Here is a 14609-nt window from a genome sequence, read left to right as displayed (position 1 = left end):
TCCATACAGATGTGAGATGTCAGTAGGTAATTAATTCCAAGTGAAACATTTGTTCTGATTTAATATGGACTGATTTAAGATGATTTTGCCATACAAAACTTCTACTTCACAAAAAATTAGCAAAGCACTTGAATTTATTTATTTATTTATTTCTTTTTTTTTGGGAACACTTGAATTCATTCTATATATATATATATATACACACGCGCGCGGAATTATATTCTTAAGAAGAAAAGGAAAATGAAAAATATTTTCTATTGGTTCCAATGTTAAATTAATGATATGTATTTATTTTATGTACGTATAAGTGTTTTTACATTTATCAAAGTTTAAAAAATAAAAAATAACTTTGAAGTCAATTTTTTTTTCTTAAAAATGACTTAGTTTTCCCTTTTAATTAGAAAATTATCTTCCATTGACTAATTTTTTTGAGTGATCCAAACGGTAGATATTTTCTGCGAAACAAATAGAACCTTAAAATATATTAATTATTCAATTTGTGGACAAGCAACTAATATTATTCAGTGGTATGGTCTTGCTTCCAAAAGTGAAACAAGTAAGAAAATGATTTTAGAAAGAGTTGATAATAAAGCAGAGGATTATTTTCATTTATGTGCATATATAATGACTTTAAAAATCTTAATTTCATCTCTTATAAATATGTAGGGAACAGAAAATTACTTCTATGGAGCCTGCAGACTCAAAGGATGCAGTTTTAATTAGCCTCTCATATCCTCTACGTGACTTGCTGGAGGGTAATAACATCTATTCTAAGTTTTCTTGAATCTTGGAGGGTTATGCTTTTCTTATTTCATCATATTTTCTATTAATATCAAACTTAATTGGTATGGATTGGAATAATGCTTCTGTTTGTCTTGGAATAAAAGCTCCCTCATTGTTCTTATCCTCCCCCAACTCAATCAAGTACCCAACCTCACCAAAAAGGAAAAACAAGAAGAGAAGTAATGGAAATACTTTGCTTCCTATATGTGTTTTCTTTTTTATTAAAAGAGAAAATACCTTGCACATCATGAAACTTTTGTATGACTTACACAATAATATTTAAGAACATGCATTAGACCTTAATATTAAAAATATTTAAGAATGTGAAATACTGATAAGTTTTAGTTCAGTGGAATTAGAATTGCTTCTGGACCTATGATGTTTTGAGTTCGAGTCTCAATTGAAGTGAGATAACAAAAGAAATACAAATGCAATTATCCTATAACACAGATCAAATAAAAATGCTTCATGAAATTAGGGAAGAAAAATTGTTAAAGAATGTATATAACATATCTTAAATGTAGTCTAATATTGTTGAATTTTGATAGTTGTCCAAATAAGTGAATCATGCTACACATGTCTCTCTAGGAACTTGCTTCACTAAGAGGCAAAGGAGGACATCTTTGCATATTCTCCTTGCTCTTTTATTCAACAGCAGGGACGCTATTTGCTGTGTGAAGATGAGGCTTCCACAGGTTCGTACTTTCTTTCCTTCAAAAACATCATTAGGGCAGCCCAAAGTTTTCAAATCCTATAGATTCTTACTGTGTGTATAATTATAATGGAATAGCTAAAATAATGTCATATAAAAAAATCATCTACTTCTTCTACAGAAAATACTTCTCTCTATTTAGTAAGTTGATCCATTACATGCTCTGTTCTGTCTTCATTTTGTCTTTACTTTTGTTCCGATTCTATATGCAGAGGTACAACCGTAGAAGGATGATTCTACTAAGCTTTGACCATCCATCCGGCGATAGAACATATTGCTAGCTCCAATACTGGAATTATATGTTGCTCTTGCACATGGCAAATTTATTACTTTCAAATTTTAGAAAGGTACAAGTTTTTTCACCTCAAAATGAAATAATATGTTCTTAATTTCTTACCAGTTTACCCTCTTGCTGCACTTGAACATCTGGAGAATATCTTATTGTCAAATATGTAGTTAAGTTGGATGGTTGGCACTTTCAAATTACAATTCTAGTGGAGGATATTTTTGGACGTGTTCCGATTTGTTCAGATTTTAAATTTACTTTTTTATTTCAATTGTTCCACCAATTAATTAATTATGAATGGCTCATATCAGTTTGATTGATGATACAACTCCGAATATTATGATTCTTCAAATTCTTAACAGAAATTCTGTCTGCAGGGAATAGAGGCAAATTATGTCTGTCCTGCAACAGATGATATATGGAAGTTGTAATTGACCTTAGGGATCTATTTATCCGCCATAATTCAGGTTCTTATCTCTTTCTGTTTGACTTATTTTTGAAAAAAAAAATATTTGCAATATCTTACATCCTTGAGGGCAATTTGTGATCTGATATTTTGAGAAAATTGTGCTGTAATTCTTTTAATTTTTTACAGGAATGAAGCGATTTTGAACTTGAAGCTTATCTTGAACCTATTTCCTTTTTCTATTATTACAAAGGTGTGAAATTTTAACTATTGCTAGAGCTACATTATATAACTCTCTTTCAATTTTAGAAGTTGATTTATTTGCTGAGTTATTTCAACGTGTTTGCAGTAGTAACAAAGCTAAGATTAAATTCAGATGAAAAGGATCATCAGCTGCTTCGACAAGATATCTTTCTCTCCATCTGGTAATTAATCAACTGCCTTCCTTATTCTGTCTTCACTTTGTCTTCCAGGGTCAGCAAGTTTGGTTCTGTTCTATATGCAGGGCTGGAAGGATGTTAAATTGAATTAACCTATGGATGTAGGGCTGTAGAAACAATTTTGCATTTTCAGAAGCAATGAGAATGTGCATTCTGTCTTTAAATTCTGTTAACTGCTCTTCCACTTACATTGCCACATCTCTACACCTTTGAGAAGGTAGCAACTACAGAGTGCATTGTTTCTCAATTGATGATGATGGAGCACAACTAACTACATTGTCATGTTCCCCTGGTAACTTAGGACCATGAAATGTATTATCACCTCCAACACTTTTGTAGTTGCATCATTCAATTGTATTATTTTCTTAGGGCAGTTAGCTTTGAATTATATTTTAATCTATCCTGACTGATTTTCTGAATTTAATGCAATATATCCATGTGCTAATCCTGTAATCCTTGTAGGCAATGCAACATGGAGCAAGGTGTGAGATCAAAGCGACAGATCCTGGAACGTGGAGAAGTTCCTCTGGGTGAATGAGGCTAAAATTCTTAAATATTTTGAAGGTATAAAAACATTTTATAACTTTTCCTCACCTGCATTATGCATAAGTTGGTATCAGTGTTTTATAATGAAATATCGCTCTACATTGCAAATGGTGGTTTAAATTCTTATGTATTTTAATAATATTCAATGCCAGTTACGGAAATTTATGTGTTGCTACAAATTATGAAAAGGAGTGCATCTAATAATCTCTATTAGCATCCACTTTTGTGCAGGCACAGAGCAAGTGTGCAGTTTACGTGAAATGTAAGTGCTGTATGCTTTTAATTATTTTGTCAATTTATTTTTGTCGAAATGCTTGGTTTTGTAATTATATCATCATCTCAGTGGGTTCCTTCCATTGACCATCTAAGCATTAGGTTATAAAGGGAGCTTAACAGAGTGAATCTTGCACATATTCACTCTCTGCAATCACTTTCCAGTTCCGAAGTTTGAGTTGGGATGGTGTGACAGCTTTACACTGGAAAATGAGTGGTTTTTAAGTCTTCAACTGCTGATACTTACAAATGCATTATGCCTCCGAAAGAAGCTGCTTTGCCATTGGTTGTGCTGGAAAGAAGAATTCTTAACTGTTTCTACAGGTATACATATTCCTGGATCTAGCTTTTCTTTTATGCAATTGTCTTTGATATAATTTTTGTAAGCTCAAAATAAGTGAATTAAGAGGTGTGAGGGTGAGAATAACTTGATTTGTTTTGTTTTCATAAATTGTTTTTGGGTAAATTATATTTGAAATTGGTTTCTAGGCTTCAGCTTAGATTAACCTTTTGATTTTCTTAATAGCCCTGAGCTATTGCACTTCTAGCAAATTACTGATATGAAGGCAGCAAGCCAATTTTAATAGTTTGATGGCAAACAAATCCAGACTTATGTAACTTCTGGTTCATCTTCTTATATGTCTAAGCTTATGCTCCCATAGGTTGCATGTGCTTTCACAAAAAATCTTTTGGCAAGTAGTCTCTAATTTTATTATACCTTCTGGATCTAGGTGCTGCAATTTGGTGAAACTCCCACATCTTTGCTCAAAAGAGAAACAATAAAATGCAACTCCATCTCCAAGTCATTGAACAAGAAATACACACAGCTACTATGGGAATTGTCACTTGTCAAAGCTAGTTCTGGTTATGTCTTAATGAGCTCTGAAGATTCATTTTGTTTTGTTTGTTTACTTATACAGCTAGATTAATAGATTTTGTGATATTTTTAAAGTGTAAATCTATTTAATTTTATTAGCAGTCTGGAACTAAGTTAGAGGAATTTCTATGTTTATGTCAATTTCACCAATTAAATACACGGAAGTGTAGTTTAAATGTAACAGGTTTTTTTTAGCAAAAAGTTGTTTTTTTTTTAATTTGACACACTGGGATTTATTTTTTTAGTTCTTTTCCAGTTGTTTGTAATAATAAAGCTAAGGTAAAATTGAGATGAAAAGGATCATTGGCTACTTCTACAAGATATATTTCTCCCCATCTGCTGTGAAAATCAACCGCCTGCTTTGATCTGTCTTCACTTTTTATCTTTCAAGGGTCAACAAGTCTGTCTCTGTACTATATGCAAGGTTGGAAGAAAGTTTAAACAGCTCTTGGATCAGACATTTGGAATCAATTTTTCATTTTCAGAAACAATCAGAATTTCCAGTAGATGTGAGATACTTCGTCTTTAATTTCTGGCAATTGCTCTTCAACTTATATTCCCAAAATCGTTCAGAGTGGAAAAAGCGAATCCATATAGCCGACCCCAAATTTTTGGGATAAAGGCTTAGTTGAGTTGAGTTGCTCTTCAACTTATATTGCTGCATCCCAGCTCCTTCGTGAAGCTCAAGACTGCAGAGTGTGCATTGGTTCTCAATTGATGATGAAGTGCACAAAGGATGCTTCTGCTAACTTTTCACTGTCTATTGGATAATGAAGCATATTGATAGGTTCAACACTGGAATTACCCATTGCCTTCAATTGACAAGGTATCACCAGGACGAATTTATTCTCTTTTAAAGTAATGAATTGGAGTGCTTGCAAGACATTGGCTTCTTTTGAATTTTAGAAAGGTGTAACAACATCTTCTGCCTTCACCTCCATTATTCTTATGACGATCTGTGCTTCAGCATTTCAAAAAGAAATAATATGTTTTTCTATCTCTAAATTCTAGTTTAAAAAACTTTAGTCTCTTACTAGTTTCAGCCTCTTGCTGCTCTTGAACATCCAGAGATTTTAAAAAAGATTCTACAGAAAATTTGATTCTTCAGAAACATATTTCCAATATCTCACATTACTTGTATTTGTAATTGAAAGCAATTTGCAAAATTTTGTTGTATTTTTATTTCTCTTTAATTGTGTACAGGAAGGAGCAATTTTGAAGTTGAAGCTTCCTAATAAGGATTATAAATCTTCGCTATAGTTCCTTTTTCAAGTATTACAAAGGTATGAAATTTTTACTCTTGGAGGCAAAAAAATTTAAATTTAACTTTATTGGCAAGCACTTCCTCCAATTTCTTTACTGAATTAATTCTTAACTCAACATTTTCTTTTTTTGATGCTGGGATGTATTTGCTTATCTCCCTTTAGAATCTTACTGTTTATAATCTATCAAATCTGGTGTCTCTACCAAGGGAACTTCAATACGTTACCACCTTGCAGCGTCTGGAAATCTGGTATTGTTCTAATTTGACAGCTTTGCTTGACTGGATGGGCAACCTCACATCACTTAGATATCTAGAGATCTCATACTGCCCCAAATTGGAATCGCTACCAAAAGGAATGCGTCAAATCAGCACTTTACTGGAGTTGAGGATTGATGGTTGCCCCCATGTGAACACGATATGGCTGCAGATTGGCCCAACATTTCTCACATCCCAAATATTAATATAGATTGGCATGAGTATTCAACAGCATGGCCTCTATTTATTGGAAGAAGAAGGAGGCTCCTCTGCTTCCACGGGTTTGTACTTTCTACCTTCAGCCCTTTTTTTTCTTTGAATTTTAAATTAGCTTCAAAAAATCATTAGGGAGGCCAAAGTATTCTACAGTGTCATATAAAAAATATCATCCACTTCTTCTACAATAAATACCAGTCTCTATCTGGTAAGTTGATCCATTACTTGCTCTGTTCTGCCTTCATTTTATCTCTCAAAGTTAAGGACTTGTGTTATGATTCTATATGCAGAGGTACAACTGTAGAAGGATGATTCTACTAAGCTTTGACTATCCATGGGATGATAGAACATATTGCTAGCTCCAACACCAGAATTATATGTTGCTCTTGCACACAGCAAACCTTTTTCTACTTTCGAATTTGAGAAAGGTATAAGTTTTTTTCACCTCCATGTTCTCATGATGATAGGTGTATATCAAAACCTCAAAATGATATAATGTGTTATTCTATCTGTGAATCCCATTTTATGAACTTAATTTCTCACCAGTTTTTCCCTTTTGCTGCACTTGAACATCTAGAGAATATTTTATTGTCAATTATATAGTTAAATTGAATTGTTAGCACTTTTAAATTACAATTATATTGGAGGACATTTTTGAAGTTTTCCAACTTTAGTGGAGGGTATTTTGTTTCCCACCAATTAATTAATTATGAATGGCTCATATCAGTTTAATTGATGGCACAACTCTGAATATCATGATTCTTTAAATTCTGAACTAAAATTCTGTCTGCAGGGAATAGAAGCAAATGACATTTGTCCTGCGACAGATGATACCTGGAAGTTGTAAATTACTTTAGGATCTACTCATGCAATAGAATTCAGGTTCTTATCTCTTTCAGTTTCACTTATTTTTGAGAAAAATATATGTAATATCTTACATTACTTGTATTACTTCTTTAGGGCAATAAAGGAATGAAGCAATTTTGAACTTGAAGCTTATATTGAACATAATTCCTTTTTCCATGATTACAAATATATGAAATTTTAACTATTGCAAAATCTACTTTAAATAACTCTCTTTCAATTTTAAAAGTTGATTTATTTGCTTAGTTCATTTCAATGTGTATGTAGCAGTAACAAAGTTAAGGTTTAATTCACATGAAAAGGATCATCAGCTGCTTCTACAAGATATCTTTCTCCATCTGGTAAGTAAATCAACTACCTTCTTTATTCTGTCTTCACTTTGTCTCCCAGGGTCAACAAGTTTGGTTCTGTACCATATGCAGAGCTGGAAGGATGTTGATAACTTGAATTAACTCTTGGAACAAACATTTAGAATCAATTTGCATTTTCAGAAGCAATAAGTATCTGCATTCTGTCTAAATTCTGTCGATTGCTCTTCACCTTACATTGCCACATCTCTATCCCTTTGAGAAGCTAGCAACTGCAGAGTGCATTGGTTCTCAATTGATGATGATGGAGCACAACTCACCATGATGTCATGTTCGCCTAGCCATCATGCTGCAATCCAGCCACTTAGAAGTTAGGACCATGGAATGTATGACCTCCAACACTTTTGATGTTGCGTCATTCAGATGTTTTTATTTTCTTAGGGCTGGAAGCTTTGAATTATATTTTAAGCTATCCTGACTGTTTTTTCTGAATTTAATGCAATATATCCATGTTCTAATCCTTGCAGGGAATACAACCTGGAGCAAGGCCGGAGATCAAAGCAACAGATCCTAGAACCTGGAGAACTTCCTCTGGGAAAATGAAGCTAAAATTCTTAGATTTTTGTAAGGTATAAAAACATTTTATAACTTTTCCTCGCCTGCACTATGCATGAGTCGGTATCAGTGTTTTATAATGAAATATTGCTTCATGTAGGCACAGAGCAAGTGTGAGTTTACCTGAAATGTAAGTACCATATGCTTTTAATTATTTTGTCAATTTATTTTTGTCAAAATGCTTGGTTTTGTAATTATTTCACCATCTCAGTTGGTTTCTTCCCTTAACCATCTAAGCATTAGGTTATAAAGGGAGCTTAACAGAGTGCATTACACTGGAAAATGAGTGCATTATATGTAACTTCCAGTTCATCTTCTTATGCGTCTAAGCTTATGCTTCTGTAGTTTTCATGTGATTTCACAACCTATTGGAAAATCTTTTAGCAAATAGTCTCTAATTTTATTTAACCTTGTGCATCTAGGTGTACAGCAAAGGTTCATTCTCTTGGTGCTGCAATTTGGTGAAACTCCCACATCTTTGCTCAAAAGAGAAACAGTGAATTGCAACTCTTGAGCCATTGAACAAGAAATACACACAGCTACTATGATAGAAGATTTGTCACTTGTCAAAGTTATTTCTTGTTATGCCTTAATTAGCCTAAAGATTCATTTTGTTTTGTTTGTTTACTTATACAAATAGGTTAATAGATATTGTGATATTTTTAAAATGTAAATCTATTTTATTTTATTAACAGTCTGGTACTAAGGGGAATTTCTATGTTTATGTCAATTTCACCAGTTAAACACATGGAATTGTATTTTAAGTCTAAGAGGCTTTTTTTTTTTTTTTTCATTTGACGCACTGGTATTTATTTGTTTAGTTCTTTTGTAGTTGTATGTAATAATAAAGGTAAGGTAAAATTCATATGAAAAGGATCATCAGCTACTTCTACAAGATATATGCAGGGCTTTATTTGGTAAGTAAATCAACTGCCCGCTTTGTTCTGTCTGCACTTTTATCATTCAAAGGGTCAACAAGTTTGTCTCTGTACGATATGCAGGACTGGTAGGAAGTTTATACAACTTTTGGAACAGACATTCGGAATCAATTTTTCATTTTCAGAAGCAATCAAAATTTCTAATAGATGTGAGATACTTTGTCTTTAATTTCTGGCAATTGGTCTTCTACTTTTACTGCTGCATCTCAGCTCCTTTGTGAAGCTACAGACAGCAGAGTGTGCATGGGTTCTCAATTGATGATGAAGTGCATAAAGAATGCTTCTACTAACTTTTCACTGTCTATTGGATAATGAAGCATATTGCTTGGTTCGTTGCTGGAATTATCCATTGCCTTCTTTTAAAGGAACGAATTGGAGTGCTTGCAAGAAATTGGCTTCTACCTTTCTTCACCTCCATTATTCTTATGATGATCTGTGTATCAGCACTTCAAAAAGAAATAATATGTTATTCTATCACTAAATTCTAGTTTAAAAGACTTTAATATCTCACCAGTTTAAGCCTCTTGCTGCTCTTGAACATCTAGAGATTTTGAACAAGATTCTACTGAAAATTTTATTTTTCAGAAACATATTTCCAATATCTCACGTTACTTGTATTAGTACTTGAGAGCAATTTGCGAATTTTTGTTTTATTTTATTTCTTTTTAATTGTGTACAGGAAGGAGCAATTTCGAAGTTGAAGCTTCCTAATAAAGATTATAAATCTTCATTATGGTTCCTTTTTCCAGTATGACAAAGGTATGAAATTTTAACTCTTGGAGGCAAAAAAATTTAAATTTAACTTTATTGGCAAGCACTCCCTCCAATTTCATTACTGAATTACTTCTTAACTCAACAATTTTTTTTTTTTTTTTTTGATGCTGGGATGTATTTGCTTTTTTTTTTTTTTCAATGTATACGTACTAACAAAGCTAAGGTGAAATTCAGATGAAACAGATCATCAGCTGCTTCTACAAGATATATTTCTCTCTGTCCAATAAGTAAATCAACCGCCTACTTTGTTCGAGTTCCACTGCTGGAAGGATTTTGCATTCAATACATTTGGAATCAATTTTGCATTTTCAGAAGCAGTAAGCATTTGCAATCTTTTTTGGACCAATAGATGTGAGTCGTTCTGTATAATTTTCTAGAGTTGTCAGCTCTTTAATATATCTTTATTCTATCCTGACAGGATTTTTCGGAATTTAATTGTAATATGTTCCATGTGTTAATCCTTGCAGGCTACACAATATGCAAGTCATAAGATGAGGACCCAATTTTAAGCAAGTTTTGAGATCAAAGCAATCAATCCCCAAGGTCTCACTGTGATTTTTGAAAGGTATAAAAACATTTTTCTAATTTGGTCTCTCCTGCATTTTTTATAAGTTGATATCAGTGCCATATAATGGAGCGCTTTTGAGAATAGAGGACGCCATGAATTCCCTGGTTCTTCTTTCAGAATAAGATGGATGCCAAATGTCTTAGAGAAGGAGCAGTGGGGACAGTGGATGCCATGAATACCCCAGTTCTTCTTTCAGAATAGGCAGCTTTTGACTCAACTGTGAAGGAATGGTCTGCTGTCGTGACAAAAAGGCTTCAGAATAGGCAATGGTAAATATCACATGACCTTGCGAATGGTGGTTTAGCTAGCGAAGAACTAAATGGATCAGACGGTTAATTACATGTATTAATTATTAATACATGTAATTTCTTTGAAAAGTGGATTAGTTGTAAATACTGCAGAGAGCTAAAGACCAACATTTTAATTCAGCAACATGTTCATTGGCTAGTGAACCAGCCGCTTCACAGGCCAAGCCATATTCTCCACCCAAGAATCTAGGCAATCCATATTTATAAGAAGGAATTGGGTGGCTTCTGACTAGTTTCTTGATAACGTATTTCTTTAAGCATTTTGCTACATAAAGACTTTTCATGATGGCTGACAGATTTACACTGGAAGCTGCGTGGGTGTCTTGTTTCTCTTCAACTGCTGATGATACTTACAAATTCACTGCAATTTTGGAAGAAGCTGCGTTGGTTGTGCTGGGAGGAAGAATCCTTAACTCTTTCTACATAACCCTTAACTGTTTCTACAGGTATATATACATCCATTGATTTAGCTTTTCAATGAGTGGTAATAGTCAGATTATTTCACAAGTGTCCTTTTCACAAGTGTTCTTTTCACAGCTCCTCTTTTCTTGTTCTTTTCACAAGTGTCATCATTACTGCGCATCCATTAGAAGTCCTGAGCTATTTCACATCTGGAAAAATACCAATGAGAAAGCAGGAAACTGATTATAGAAATCTGATGGTAAAAGAATCCAAACTTTATCTCCCTTATGTACTTTCCACTTCATCTTCTTATATGCCTGATCTTATGTTTTTACAGGCTGCAAGATGTGCTTCCATGAACTATTTGGAAATGTTTAGCAAATAGTTTCTGAAGTCATATTACCTTATGCATCAGTCTTGGAACAAACATTCAGTTTCGAGCTCCAACTGGTTAAACTAAGACTTAACCAATTGGTATGAGAATTTGTGATCATTGAACTAGGAATATGCACAGCTACCATGATAGAGGCATTTCAGAGCTTGTTTTAACTTATAGTGGTTAAAAGTAAAAAAGATCACTAGATTAATGAAGTAATGACATTGGAAGTGCCCATGCCACACCAAAATCCCAGAAGGGCTTCAGCTCATTACCACTCTGCAGTGCCTCGATTTGAAAGCAGTCATACTTTGATGTCTTTAGCAGACTGAATGGCCAGCCTCACAGCATTGTTCAGATTCCTCTGATTAAAAGAAATCTCCAGTGAGTAACATCATGCAAGTGGGAGTAGTCTAGTTTACGTTGTTATGGAAGTGAATCTCCTGCTTGTTTTTCTAATTTTTCACGTCTCCTCCTTCCAGGAACTATTGAAAGCATTTTTGTACTAGGATGGGAAATGGTTGCCCCTGAATTCTTAAAATTTCATCACTTGCTACTCTTGCTGAAGTTACATGAAAATGGAGGAGCCTTGCCCCATGTAGCTAGCGAAGAGCTAAATGGATCGGACGGTTCATTACATGTATTAATTGTTAATACATGTAATTTCTTTGAAAAGTGGTTTAGTTGTAAACACTGCAAAGAGCAATAGACCAACATTTTAATTCAGCAACTTGTTCATTGGCTAGTGAACCAGCCCCCCACCGACCAAATCCATATTCTTCAGCCAAGAATCTAGCCAATCCTAGCTAGTCAGCAAACCCACCTCAAATCGTCCTGATGAAGTTTTTCTAGGCAGCGTAGAAGTGAGAAACAATTGAACTGAGAGTAGGGAATTGCGGCTGCCAAGCATACCTCTGGTTTCTCCGACAACCAGCCAGCCAATTCTTTGCCTCCTTAGACGCTGAATAAACCTCTCCTAGCTGCATTTTCGCTGACCAAGAGGGAAGAAAATCGAAGCTTTGAAGGATTTTTTTGAGGGCTTCAATTTCCGCTGTGCATGGTGGCTGCCATTGTAGTCCCCAGCAGCTCAGCTACCTATAGAATTTTTAATTCTAAAATGGTGATTTATGAATCATTGTTGTGTGCATATAAATTGAGTTGTGGGTTTGAATGATATGAGTTAAATTGTGAATATAATTCAGCACATTAACGCTCTGCAAAGCCTTGAAATCCGTTGGTGTCGTAATTTGTTGTCTTTGCCACACTGCAATCTTTATGAGTCTTTGATTTTGATTCACTTTCGGAAAGATGCAAACAAAACACTGCTTAGTATTGGACCGAATTTGCTCACATCCCAAGCTTGGACTTTCGTCCCCATGATTCCGTTTCCCGTCCCCGATAAGCATAAAATCGAGTCGAAAATTTTATTAAAATTGATTAACTAAATAAAATTATTTTAATTTTTTATTCAATTCAATTTAGTGTGATTTTACTCGTAATTTGGTTCTTTCAAATTTTTTTATAATAAAAGTCAAGTTATTCAGTTTTTGAAATATTTTAATTAAATTAATCTAATGATCACTTTGTGTTTTTTATTATGATTTGGTTTGAAAGTTGAATATATTTTTTACGGGCGTAATTATTATTCTACTCAAAAAGTCTAGTGCAACTCATATATGTATATTCTTTCACTTTGCTGCTTTACACCTCTCCTTAATTGCATGGCATTTTCTCACCATCATTTCTATGATTTCATGTTTTTCCTTTCTTAATTAATCATTTTTAACCTCTTTAAACATATCAACATTATGGGGGAATTTTTATTTTTAATTTTAATGTTTTTATAATGAAATTTATATATATATAATAAATAATAAAATTTATTTATTTATATCTTGTTTTAAATAAAATTTATCATCAATACAAAATACATGTTGAAGGATTATTTCATCTAAAACAAATAATTATAACAGAATTATGCTAAGTTTAATTAAACTAATATGAAATGCAAAAAAAAAAATAACAATTAAGTGTATATTTCATTTAACTTATAAAAAATAGCTCATAAATATTATGTACTTAAAAATTAATTTAAATTTATATGCATTTTAAATTTTAAATAATTAAAGTGTTTATAAATAATTAATAAATAATTAATATATTTAATAAAAAATAATTTATAAATATATTTATTATTAAAATAATTAAAAATAATATTAAATATAATAAAAAAAATAAAAGCAGAGGTAAGAAGGAGCTCAACAATTTTGACTTGGTGGTCTAGAATCATGAAAAAGAAAATTGATTACCAAGTACTTTTTTTTTTCCCTATTTTTATTATTAAAGGAAGTGGATAGGACCTTTTCCTTCTTTTATTTATTACTTTGCAATTAAAAAAAATTATTATTACTTTGCAATTAAAATTATAAAAACTGCCATTAATTTTTTTATTTTTCCTTTGAAATAAATCATTTGTAAAAAAATAATTCAATTGAATTCTCACACAATCATATTTGATTTTTATTCTTTTATATTATAAGAAAATTTTAAATTAAAAAGAATTAATTTTTTTAATCCAAACATGAGAATTAATGAAAAAAAAAATCAATCAATTGAATTGAATTCTTATAAAATTTTGGTTTTTAAAATAAAGGGCTAAAAGAATTGAAAAGTTTAGCTCACATAAATTAATAATAGAATTTTTAATCATTTAACGATACAATTGAAATTTTTTATATAAATTACAGTCATTATTAAATTTATAAATATAAAGTATTTAAATTATATAAAGGATTAATTACTTTTAAATTCATGAGTATTCGTTGTCATTATTATTAATTTATTAATCCTTGTATAATTACATTATTTGGTCTATGTATACGTTCATCACATGAGACTAAGGCTCCTATTAAATGTGTTCATGGTTGTCAAGTGATTTAATTTCTTATCAATGTATCTTTTATATTAGCTTTTATTTACAGCCACCCAAAATTTTTAGTGATAATAGGCCAACTTCTATGAACTTTTTAGAAAACAATTTATGGACTTTTTAATGTATTAGATCTTAGATTTTTTAAATCATGAGCAAACTTTTTATTTAACATCGGTTGCTCAAAATGTATACATCACAATTATAAATATTAAATTTTAATTATATTAATTACTTGTATATATTAAAATATATAAAATACTGAAATAATATTATGTGAAATTTAAAATATGAACATTTAGAATGTAAAGTTTAAAGTACTATAGACTCTGATGCCATGTAGATAAAATAATCTATTCCATTGAATAGTTTGGTCTTATGCGCGTAAGGAATTATAACGAAGATTTCCTAAACTTGAATAGTGACATTTTGGAAGCTGATGAGAAACTCAGTGGCAGTGGAGTCCACA

General features: G+C 32.1%; 2 long non-coding RNA genes across 22 annotated transcripts; both read left to right on the top strand.

Annotated features, from left to right (window-relative positions):
• Positions 1–1428: 1428 nt before the first annotated feature.
• Positions 1429–8628, top strand: LOC110647547 (uncharacterized). Of its 21 annotated transcripts, none has more exons than XR_009143475.1 (18): positions 1429–1478; positions 1708–1842; positions 2159–2248; positions 2377–2440; positions 2537–2612; positions 2693–3191; positions 3405–3435; positions 3549–3770; positions 4178–5149; positions 5527–5606; positions 5795–6123; positions 6349–6486; positions 6852–6940; positions 7193–7263; positions 7345–7616; positions 7758–7859; positions 7946–7975; positions 8268–8628. It is a non-coding gene; the product is annotated as an uncharacterized LOC110647547 (long non-coding RNA). The 21 variants fall into 21 exon arrangements; XR_009143494.1 differs by lacking the exon at positions 1429–1478 and having other exon boundaries at positions 1488–1842; positions 2733–2844; positions 3090–3191; XR_009143495.1 differs by lacking the exon at positions 1429–1478 and having other exon boundaries at positions 1488–1842; positions 2693–2844; positions 3090–3191; positions 3388–3435.
• A 2-nt stretch (positions 8629–8630) lies between these two features.
• On the top strand, positions 8631–10960 carry LOC110647548 (uncharacterized). The gene is made up of 5 exons (XR_009143496.1): positions 8631–8762; positions 8847–9542; positions 9732–9874; positions 10025–10122; positions 10730–10960. It is a non-coding gene; the product is annotated as an uncharacterized LOC110647548 (long non-coding RNA).
• The last annotated feature ends 3649 nt before the right edge of the window (positions 10961–14609 follow it).

Source organism: Hevea brasiliensis, chromosome 14 (genome assembly GCF_030052815.1).
Source record: "Hevea brasiliensis isolate MT/VB/25A 57/8 chromosome 14, ASM3005281v1, whole genome shotgun sequence".
NCBI lineage: Eukaryota > Viridiplantae > Streptophyta > Magnoliopsida > Malpighiales > Euphorbiaceae > Hevea > Hevea brasiliensis.
Note: the sequence above shows the minus strand (reverse complement) of the source record. Positions and strands in the feature narration are given on the sequence as shown.